Raw genomic sequence first — 10,555 nt, 5'->3', positions numbered from 1 at the left:
TCACGGCACACTCGACTCGAGCATGGGCTACGTCCTGGGCAGAGCGAGCAGGGGCTACTCCAGAACAGATCTGCAGAGCAGCCACGTGGTCCAGCTTCCAGACATTCGTCAGGCACTACAGGCTGGACCTTATGACTCAACAAGACCAGGCGTTTGGCAGGAAAGTCCTGCAGGCTGTGGTCCCACCCTAGGAGGTAAGATTTGTCCTCACTGATCCTCTCGATGGCTGTCCTGGAAGATGACTGGGGAAAACATGAGTTGATTACCTGATAACTCTGTTTCCAGGATTCTTCCAGGACAGCCAGTCCCCGCCCTTGGTGTGTATCCAGGTGGCATCCGTGGTTGGATGAAGGAGGGGATACTTTTGTGCATGGGGTAGCCTTCGGTCCTAGAGGTTACTGAATTGGGATGGAAGGAGGAGTGTATTTATTTAATGTGGTTCCTGTTGCAGGCAGGCGGAGCCTATATCTCGATGGCTGTCCTGGAAGATTCCTGGAAACAGAGTTATCAGGTAATCAACTCATGTTTTCACTAATGGGCCTGCCTGCAACATCCCTAATGATCAAACTGACGTCTGCAGCCTATAATCACCTTGTCCTGTGCTTCTAGAGTCTATGCCTTCTCTGGAGTCTTCCTGGCCCCATTGTGTGCGTCTCTGCCTGATGAGGTTTTTATTTCAGTCATGCACTTTGGGCCAAATAGCACATATGTTTGCTGACTGAATGCAGGAGCTACAAGTGTGCTTCTTGTCTTCCTCTGCAGATTCTGTATCAGATTTACCTACGGCCTCCTGTTGCAGCCACTGCTTTGTTCTCGTAGACCGACTCTCTCCATAAGGGGGAACCAGCTTCTTGTGTCATCATTTCTTAGGGACTCAGGCAAGCTATTATCTAAACGCATGGTCTACTCTAAAGGATAGGGTTCCACCCTTTCTTGTCGAGCTACACTGTACTACATCTGTAAGTGCATTTTGCACTCTGTGACATAGGGCTATTGTTTCCCAAATTTGCAAGGACTTCAGCTTCAAAGTGACACTAAACTCAGAAGTTAAACCATAAAAATACATTCAATTACCTTCACTATTAACATAAATGTAGCTTATTTGTGTATCACTCAGCTGTAGATCCTCAAATCATCTCTGAATTGGTGCTGACACTGTCCTTCCTTCTGGAGGGGGGCTACTTTTGTTCGCCATGGTCCCTGTGTGTGTTCTAAAGTAGTCACCGCTCCAGGATCACTCCTGTGACGGACTACAATCGCAATACAAATTAGTAAACTGAACCTGAGACTGTAGTCCATCACAGGAGTGATCTTGGAGCGGTGACTACTTTAGAACACAAACGGGGACTATGGGGAACAAAAGTAGCCACCCTCCAGAAGGAAGGACAGTGCCGGCACCAATTCAGAGATGATTTGAGGATCTACAACCGAGTGATACACAAAGTACAGTTACGGTGATGGTTAAGGTACTTGAGTGCATTTGTAAGATTTAACACCTGAGTTTAGTGTCATTTTAAGTTGTTTGGATTTTTTTTTCTTTTCACGAAAATATTTTGGTTTATTTCCTTTGAGTGTTTAAAGGTTAGTACAGAGCTGACCGTTTCACCCTTGTGATTGACAGTATGGATTGTATTCCATTCCACATTTATAAATTGAATTTGTCTGTCAGCTGTGTGACAGCAATGACATTTTTAGAAGCGCTGTGTAAAAGAATAGCATCACTGCATCTGCTGATGTGGTGAAATGTAACTAATGTTGGCAACTCCATTATCAGGTGATTGTGTCTGTAGAAAACATTATTTTGAGGCACAGCATATAATACTGTGTTTTTAAAAAGTTGTGTTCTGTCAACAACTAGAAGTACATTATTAAAAGCTGATATTTCTGTCCCCACTGGACAGTGGTAAAGCTGAACTCCTGGGAAATGTAAAATCTACTCTTGCACTGGGTCTCCCCTCGCACTCTCGAGCAGGAACCTGCATGAGCGATAAGCAAAATTGCTTTCTAATGTTCCCCCTTGCCCAGGGGTAGGCAAACTCCTCCAGCTGCGGTGAAACAACAAATCCCATGATGCATTTGCCTCTGGGAGTCATGACTGTGGCTTGCAGTGCCTAATGGGATTTGTAGTTCCACAGCAGTTGGAGGGCTGCAGTTTGACTATCCCTGCCCTTGACCAAAAGCAGCTGCACTGCAGGATCCTGTCTATCTTTTGCTCCCTTTCCACATTTGCAGTGAAAATGCTTCTATATTTTTACAAATAATGCCTTCCTATAGCTGTGGGCAGATCATGACGGAGATCATAGCCGTCCGCATACTTGCATTCAGAAAACATCAAGCGGAAGAAACATGATCGAGAGGCATTTCTCTGTAGGGAGGCGGTGACACAAATGCCTGGTCACACAGACCAGAACATAAATAATAAAGAAGGCATATGGGAGAAGAGAAGAGTATAGGTTGGACTTGATGGACTACTGTCTTTATTCAACCTCAAATACTATGTAACTATGTAAAAATGTACTTAAAAAAGAAATGGACCATATTTTTGCAAAGTTATGGTAGTACCTTTTTTTTATAATCATGTTGTGTTCCTCCTGACTCCTGAGTTAAATGCTTTTATGTCTAGGGTACTTGGGTAAAGCAGTTTTTAGTAACTGATCCCTGCTCCCCCAGCATTCGGTATTCTTTGTCTCCTCTACACTTCAGCTTATGGACTGTCCCTTGGCATCCTCCCATATAATGCAGGACTATAGGCCCTGCATTGTACTTGATGATGTGAGCAGGCCTTCCTAGGAAGAGACTAGGAAGGTGGTCGTCTTGGAGCCTGCAGCAGTGCGGATCAGGAAAGTAAGTAATTTCCTCAGTATCCTAGACCTACAAGTATTTAACACTTGCAGCCCCACTGCAAGGAGAGTTTCTCTGCGAAAATCATCTTTCAGCGCTCTCAGGCCTTTGTTAGTTCTTAATCCTTGTATATTGCTAATTGCCCTGCACGTTCACAACTGATCACTGGGATTGTCCACTTGGTGTAAATAATCTTACAGCATGTTAATGCCCAATTTCTGATTACATACACAGTCTCTGCTTCCAGCTTTCCAGTGCTACATGGTGGTTGAACTCTGCTCTTCCCTTCTCTCAAAGAAAGACTGCCAACTCATTGAAAACAATGCACTGTGGATGAAAAAACATTTTTTTTCTTGTAGTTACTAATCTACATATCTCTATATTGAATGCAATAAAAATATGCTACAGTAGGCGTATGTGAAGGACATGATTTACTTTGAGGTAACCACTGCAGGTTTAATCTGGAAATGCCCAATACTTTGCCTTTTTACACTCCAATGTATGTTCACATGAAAGTCATTAGTTCATTTTTCATTTCAGATTGTGGGGTTAACTGAAATATGGTTTGAGAGTTGCTACATTTCAGCTGAAAGTAGAAAGCAGATTTTCAGTCTAATTCTCCGCTTTGTGATGTACAGAATGTGCTTAAAGAAGAGAGCCAGTCAGTGTGCATGCTCGCCAAGCAATTGAAAGGTCAAACAGGATGGGATACAGTGAGAAAGTCTCAATAGATTTGCAAGCTCTGTAAGTTTTGTTCTTCGTTATGCATCCGTGTAAAGCTGCCCATACACCTTGCAATCATCGGCTGAATATTTTCATTCACGGCCCCATCATGCACAGACTATCGCACAGTTCAATTCGTTTGCGCATGAACAGTGTTAATCGTTTTGACGTATGGAAACGCCACCAACCTTTCATGCGATTCGACGGAAGTTTTCTAGCCTGCTGGAAAGACAAAGTTGTACGATTGTACAGTATTTGCGGTTGTAGACTCCCCATCAACTTTGCGTTTATCGTACGAAAATTGTACAATCATCGCACGGTGTATGGGCACCTTAACAGAGCAAAAATGGTATGTGCAGTATTTTACGAACTATAAGCAGGAAATACTGGCTAAATAAATGCACTTTTATTGCCATACTTTATTCTTCCTCACCAAGTGGTGTGGTTATTTTTTTTATACTTCTGTAAAATCTCCTCCTGAGCATCCTACCTGACACCACAGAGCATTTATACCAAATCCTTTAAACTTCTCATCTGTGCTACCTATGTAAATATCCCTTCGACTCCATTCTCTTTAAAGGAGAACTATGGGCTCGGCTTTTCCCCATAGTTCTCCTTAGGGTAACGGGGGGACACAAACTAGTGTCCCCCACAAACTAGATGATTGATGATGATATTGATGATGATTATTGATGATTCTTGTCTGGTGTAAAATGCTGTGATTTTGAAATACTTATACTTGCAGAGCATTCACTTCCTGCTTTGAAAGTGCAAATTACTTCAGTTTACCAATGGTATGCACCCTGGGAATTGCCTTGTCATCAGCAGAGCATTGCTGGGAAATCTCATCTGTAATCTCAGGGAAAGGCATTTTCCTCCCCTGAGATGTGTATGGTCACATGTCTAGTCACATGTGCCAGAAATCCAGGATGTAATAAGAGAGCTACTAATCTGCCCTTGGTAAACATGGCCACTTTTAGAAAGAAAAGAGAAATAAGGTATGCAAAGAATACAAAGCCTGCAATTATCTAGAAGTATATATTTGTAGATTGCTATTACTAAACATTTCTAAAGGTGTGTTTGTTATTTTAAAGCTATGGGTAAAGGTCCACTTTAAAGGAGAACTATGGGGTTCTATCTTTTTTTTATGAATGCATTCCTTAGGCTAAATAAGTAAATTATGTAATTTACTGTAATTAGCCAAAATGCACAGGAAGGCTGTAAAACCTTATTTTAGGTGGTGGGCGGGGTTAAGCTCCGCAATGAGAAGACATCCCGACGTATCTGACGGGATCCTCCCCACTGATGGACAGTGATTCTTGAGAGCTGCTGCGCGTCCACGAATATATGGGCATGCGCAGCAGCTCTCTCCTTACCTGCACGTCCCCGTGTGCCAGCTCCTTCCCCCCTCTCTTTCTCTCCCTGCTGACGGATCGTCGATTGCTAATGACAATCTGGAACAAGCGTGCAGCCCGTGATGATGGAACTCCTATAATTGTTTCAGGTCAGTTTCAGGTCACACGTCCCCGTGTGCCAGCTCCTCCCCCCCTCTCTCTCTCTGCTGACAGATCGTGGATCGCTGATCAGATCCGATCAGCAGGGATCTCCAGTGACATAATTTACCATATATGGACTTTCCGATTTGTAGTAAATGCTGAAGAGAGAGAGAGAGAGCTCCTTCCCCTCTGTCATCAGCGATCCACGAGAGAGGGAGAGAGAGAGAAAAGCTGGCACACGGGGACGAGGTAACTGCTATGCATGCACGCTGGATTTACATTATCTCAACACCCAGCTTCACTCTTATGTCCTACAGATATGGGGAATGCAGAGAGAGAGAGGGGTAGGAGCCTGCGTGCACGAGCTGACAAAACACAGCTGTGCACGATGAGAGGAAGCGCGGCCACAGCAATGAGATCATTTGAAAAAAAATCCGTGGGTGGGCTGGATCAAATGTTAACGCCCCCTAAGAGGAAAGGAGCTTGGAGCATGGCTGAAGACAGCCATTTACTACAGCTTTGAGGGTTTTTATCTGTGATGTGCTGCGAATTTAGAAAAAAAGAACGATGCTACTACAATCAAGGTAAGGGGTATTTTTATTTGCCCTTAAGTCATAGTTCTCCTTTAATATTTAATTACAGATTTTTAAACTGCACTCGTGCTGCTGACCAGTCAGTAATAACTCTCTGAGAAACCATTTTAAGTACACAAGTAAAAGTACAAGATGCCTGGTGTTACCTTTTGGTCAGCCATTAAAAGCTATTGTTTCTGCCTCTCTGATCCTGGCTTCACTCTAAGGCTTTGACTTGATTTCCTAGACATTGTTGCTATACCCCACTCACCATTCTCGTAACCATGGGCATGCTCTTATTGGCCACTGAGGACTTCTCATTGGACAAAGTTTATTCTTCAACTCTTAGACGTTGAGATCTTAAAGCCTAACTGTGCTAGTTGCCTGTCTGTCATGAGAATATTATGGCTTCAATACGTTTTAAGTCATTGATCCAAATCAAGAATGTATATCCGGTGTCCTGACTTCACTGTGTGCAGTCACTGGTACAAAGTTTTAAAATTTTAGAGGTTCAACATGACTGCCAGGCAAATATAGGCAAGGAGGTGGTAAGCAACGTTAATTCATTGTCATAACCACAGAATTTGTTTTACTATTCTGTTTTGTTTTAAGCACTTTATAAATTTTGGTATCTCTTTAGCACTTTATAGGTAAAGTTTGAGCGCTGTGTTTTTTGGGTATTCATTTGCACATTAGCTTATCACTGCTGCTGCGATATTTGTAGGGGTATAGCATGGATTATTTGGTAATATAGTGTTAGCCTCTAAAGTTGCTCTTTTCTCTAATTACAGACTTAAAGTGAGCCTGTTTACAGGCTATCTACATTTAAGTATATACATTTTCTTAATAAGCAATAGCTGTGCTTTAAAAAAAACAAGCCCTTACTGTCCTCTGTAGCTGCAGGCACTGTGGAGCAGTTCATCCTCAAATTTGACAACAAAGGCAAAGTCAGTTGTAGAATGTTGCTCAGCCCTGTTCCCACTCCCAGATCTCTTGCTCTGCATTTACGTTGAAAAGCTGCCAAGTCACTGCTATGAGACGACCGCAGGGTGAAATGAGCTGTTAAGTAAAATCTGAGGATGACTTGCTACAAAGTTCTGTAGCTACAGCCGTCATTGAGGGCTTGTTTTTAAGCCAATTTACTGCCTGTTACTATGTAAATGCTTAAATATCTATAGCCTGGCCACAAGCTCAGTTTAAACTAGGATCAGAAGGGTGCACTGGAAAGGCTTTTCTGGCTAACAAAGGCAGTGTTGGACACCATGTGGTTCCTGCTGCTAGATGTGACCTTTTGGTTTTAAATACCATGTTTCCCCAAAAATAAGACACTGTCTTATATTTTTTTTTTTGGCTCCAAAAAACACACTAGGTCTTATTTTTGGGGTAGGTCTTATTTTTATTTTTTTATGTACAACAATCCACACTTATTCATGTAGAAAGGTCTACATATATTCATGTACAAAAATATGGTGATCAGGGGTGCCATACCTTTCCAATAGCAATTTGCTAACCAATTGCCGGCCAGAATGAGCGAAATGCACTTTCACTATCAATTCCTCTCAGGCGGAGTGCATTTGGTATCACTCCGCTTGTGACAGGAGCCGGCGCTATAGAGGCGGCATCGGCTCATGCGGCTCTGCTTCCTCTAGCGCTGGCTTCGTTGGCACCGCTGATTCTCTCCTGCAGCTCTTCATGTTCCCCCTTATGCCACCACCGTCTCTGGGAATGGTCACAACTAGGTCTTATTTTTGGGGAAACAGGGTATTTAAAATGGCTGACAGGTTCACTTTAGCACGCTATATTACTCAGAATACAATGGGCGTGGTTTATTTTTCTTGTGAATAACAAAAAATTTTCATGTTGAGGGTTAAAATTAATGATTTTATAATCAATCGACACAAAACCGTTATTCAGCGCTGCTCAGTACCTGATTTTGTGATATTGATTTAAGGGAAAGCTCTTTTAAAATGTGCCCTTTACAGCACTATTGCAGTAAAAATAGGTGAAAAATACATTTCTCTATTTCTGTAGTAAATGTCAAAATACAGGCTAATTCTGTTTTCTATCCAGTTCTACACAATCACATTTCATTTGGAGGAGGGGGAGTTGATGATAAAACCTTGACAGATGGAAGAATAGCTGAACCATGGTGGCAGAGGTACACATCAGGGGGTCTAGATGCTTTTTAGAGCCCAGAAAGTGACAGATATTCAGGAGTTTCTATAGTGTCATACGGTGCAGGTGATGTCATTGGTATGAGGTACATTGTCCTTTTTTCTTGTTTTGTACCTGACTGGCTAAAATACACTGACTCACTAAAAAGTGTATCTTTTTAAAATGTTGACTACAATGTAAAAGACATAGCAATGAAATGGAACACCCCCTTCACGCAAAACAATTTGGCAAATGTTTGATTAAAAAAATGTGCTTTGGAATTGCTTATGAGCAATCAATCAAAATCCAAGAATCCACTTGAACTGGGTGGATTAGCAGCCGGTAGAGATTTTCAAATATGGTCAAATATACTTCCCTTAAACATCCCAACCTTTGACAACATTGTAAAGGCTAAAACATCCCAACCTTTGACAACGTTGTAAAGACTAGTGTAATTAAAGTAACCTCAAAGGATCTCTTTAAAGAAGTGCCCTAAAGAAGTATGCCAGTGTAGTACATGAGATATATGTGAATCTACTGTATCTCGTGGTCCAGTTTATTGGCTAATTATTGGATTGTCTCATTGTATGCTCTACTTTTAAAGATCAGCTTTGTGAGGATCCTGCATGCACGGGGTGCTGGTATATTCAGGTGTCATTTTTATTTTCGTAATTCAGCAATGTTAAAGAAATCCAGCAGTTATAAAGGGTCAGTCTCCCAAAAAATGATAATAGATGAAGCTTGGTTGTTGACTCAAGTTTATATATGTATTGGATCATCCAACAGTGAGGCCTTTGTGTCATAATTCTTCTTGTCTGTATACCCAGAGAAAATCGATTCCAACATATCTGTGGATTCTTCATATAGGCCAAGGCCCTAATATTCTTGGCAAAATTTGGCTCTTCATCATCATTCTTAGAACGGGATCTGAGTAAATGGTCTCCTTTCTGCTTCTATATGTAGTAAGGGGACTCGACTAGGCTGCCCCCTTTCTCCTCTGCTGTACATCTTAGTTATGGAACACTTGCCTACTGCTATATGGAACAATCCTAATGTACGTGGCACTGGGATTGCAATCCAACATTATAGGAGGTATATACACTGAGTGGCCAGATTATTATGACCACCTGACGTTTGTAGGCAAATTAGCTATAATTTCACGTTGAAGTTGCTAGAGGGCCAGACCATAATAAATAGGGAAGCAGGTTGTTTACCACGACAGTAGAAGTTATTTTTTTTTTTTTCTGAAGATGTGGGTAAACAACGCGATTTAACAGCCTTTGAACGTGGAATGATTGTTGGCGCTCGGAGCGAGTGTCAGCAAAACAGCAGAATTCGTTAAATGTTCAAGAGCAGCTGTTGTTAAAGTGTTTAAAGACGACTGGACTGTCAGCCGAAAATCTGGGTCTGAAGTGCAAATTGTGGCCGTCAGCGACTAGTGGCCGTCAGCGACCTGTTGTTAGGGCAGAACGGAGAGTGGCAAGACTGGTACAAAACAATAGAAGGGCAACAGTGCAGTGTCAGATTCCTCGCATCACCTTTCAACATCTCGTGGAGTCACGAGGCGGCCCAACGAAGTCATCTCGTGGCCCAATGAAGTACTGATGGGGTGGTCATAATAATCTGGCCAATCCGTGTATATGCTGACTATCTTTTGCTCTGTCCCTGCTACTATCACATCTATTCTGATTTGTAATGTAAACATTTAACCATTTTGGCTCCCACAGTAATTTTAAAGTCCGTTATGAGAAAACTGAAGCTGGTAACATCTCCTTTTCCTTAAACCTCCACTCCCTTTTGAGAGACACTTCAGTTCCAGAATCTTTCTTACATTTGAGTCAATATAAATTATCAACCTTTTCAACAAAATATTCTTGTCTTCAGTCAAACCCACCATCTCTTGGCTGTGTGGAATTAACATAGTTTAAATGGCCCCTACACTGACCTCATGGGACCACATGGTGGGAAGAGGTGTTGTGTAGCTACTAGACTGGGGTCCTTTAAGGAGATCTAATGAGGAGTAGGCTACCTCCAGGTACACCTGCATGCAATCTATCGACTTCATTAATATGCTCACACTTGGACCGCTGCAGCTGGGACAGATCCCTACAATGCTGTCGAGATCCACCCAGCTGCGTGAGTGACAGCTGGCTCTGCCTATCTAGAGGCAGAGCCAGCTGTACCCTCCCCCGTCCGTTCCCCCAGTCAGCGCTGGAGGATCAGAGGGGGGAATCCCTGCAGGGAGCCGTGAGTGACCGTCACGGCTCTCTTCAGGGAGTTGATCGAGAAGTGAGCGAGCGACAGTATGTGTTCGCTTACTTCCGGATCAATTGAGCCGACGCCTGACAGTTTCATTGTCACATGTCGGCTCGAACTATGAGGTTGAGTGAAAACCACCCTCCTCATAGTTCTCCTTTTTAATGGCTCTTTTTCATAATACAGATTTGTTTTCAGGTTTTTGGTATGGCAGGTCAATGACAAACCCAAAATATCTGATCCTCTTCAAAACCATGAAATACAACCCCTACATAGCCTGCTTTTCTATGTTTTTAATTGAAACTTGGCATGGTTTGAACACCTTCAGTTATCAAGGTTTATACAGTCCTTTTCATATACTGCATCATTTTGGTTATTCTCCCCCTCTACCGGAGAGCGCTATGAAATATTTGAATCACTTGTGTCGAGTAACTCCAGAAAAGCTTTGTCTTTTGTGGTTAATACCAGAAGAACCGGACATTTTACAGCTGTTACTTGTGTGAATTATAATTG

The 10,555-nt window shown here is 42.4% G+C and overlaps 1 protein-coding gene across 1 annotated transcript in view; it reads left to right on the top strand.

The window, feature by feature from the left end:
- Positions 1-10,555, top strand: part of KIAA1107 (KIAA1107 ortholog) — a 60,475-nt gene that overhangs the window by 14,228 nt on the left and 35,692 nt on the right. The window lies entirely within an intron of this gene.

This window comes from Nanorana parkeri, unplaced genomic scaffold, assembly GCF_000935625.1.
Source record: "Nanorana parkeri isolate BGI_ZX_2015 unplaced genomic scaffold, ASM93562v1 scaffold811, whole genome shotgun sequence".
NCBI classification, from domain to species: domain Eukaryota; kingdom Metazoa; phylum Chordata; class Amphibia; order Anura; family Dicroglossidae; genus Nanorana; species Nanorana parkeri.
The sequence above is the reverse complement of the archived record's forward strand: the minus strand, read 5'-3'. Positions and strand labels throughout refer to the sequence as shown.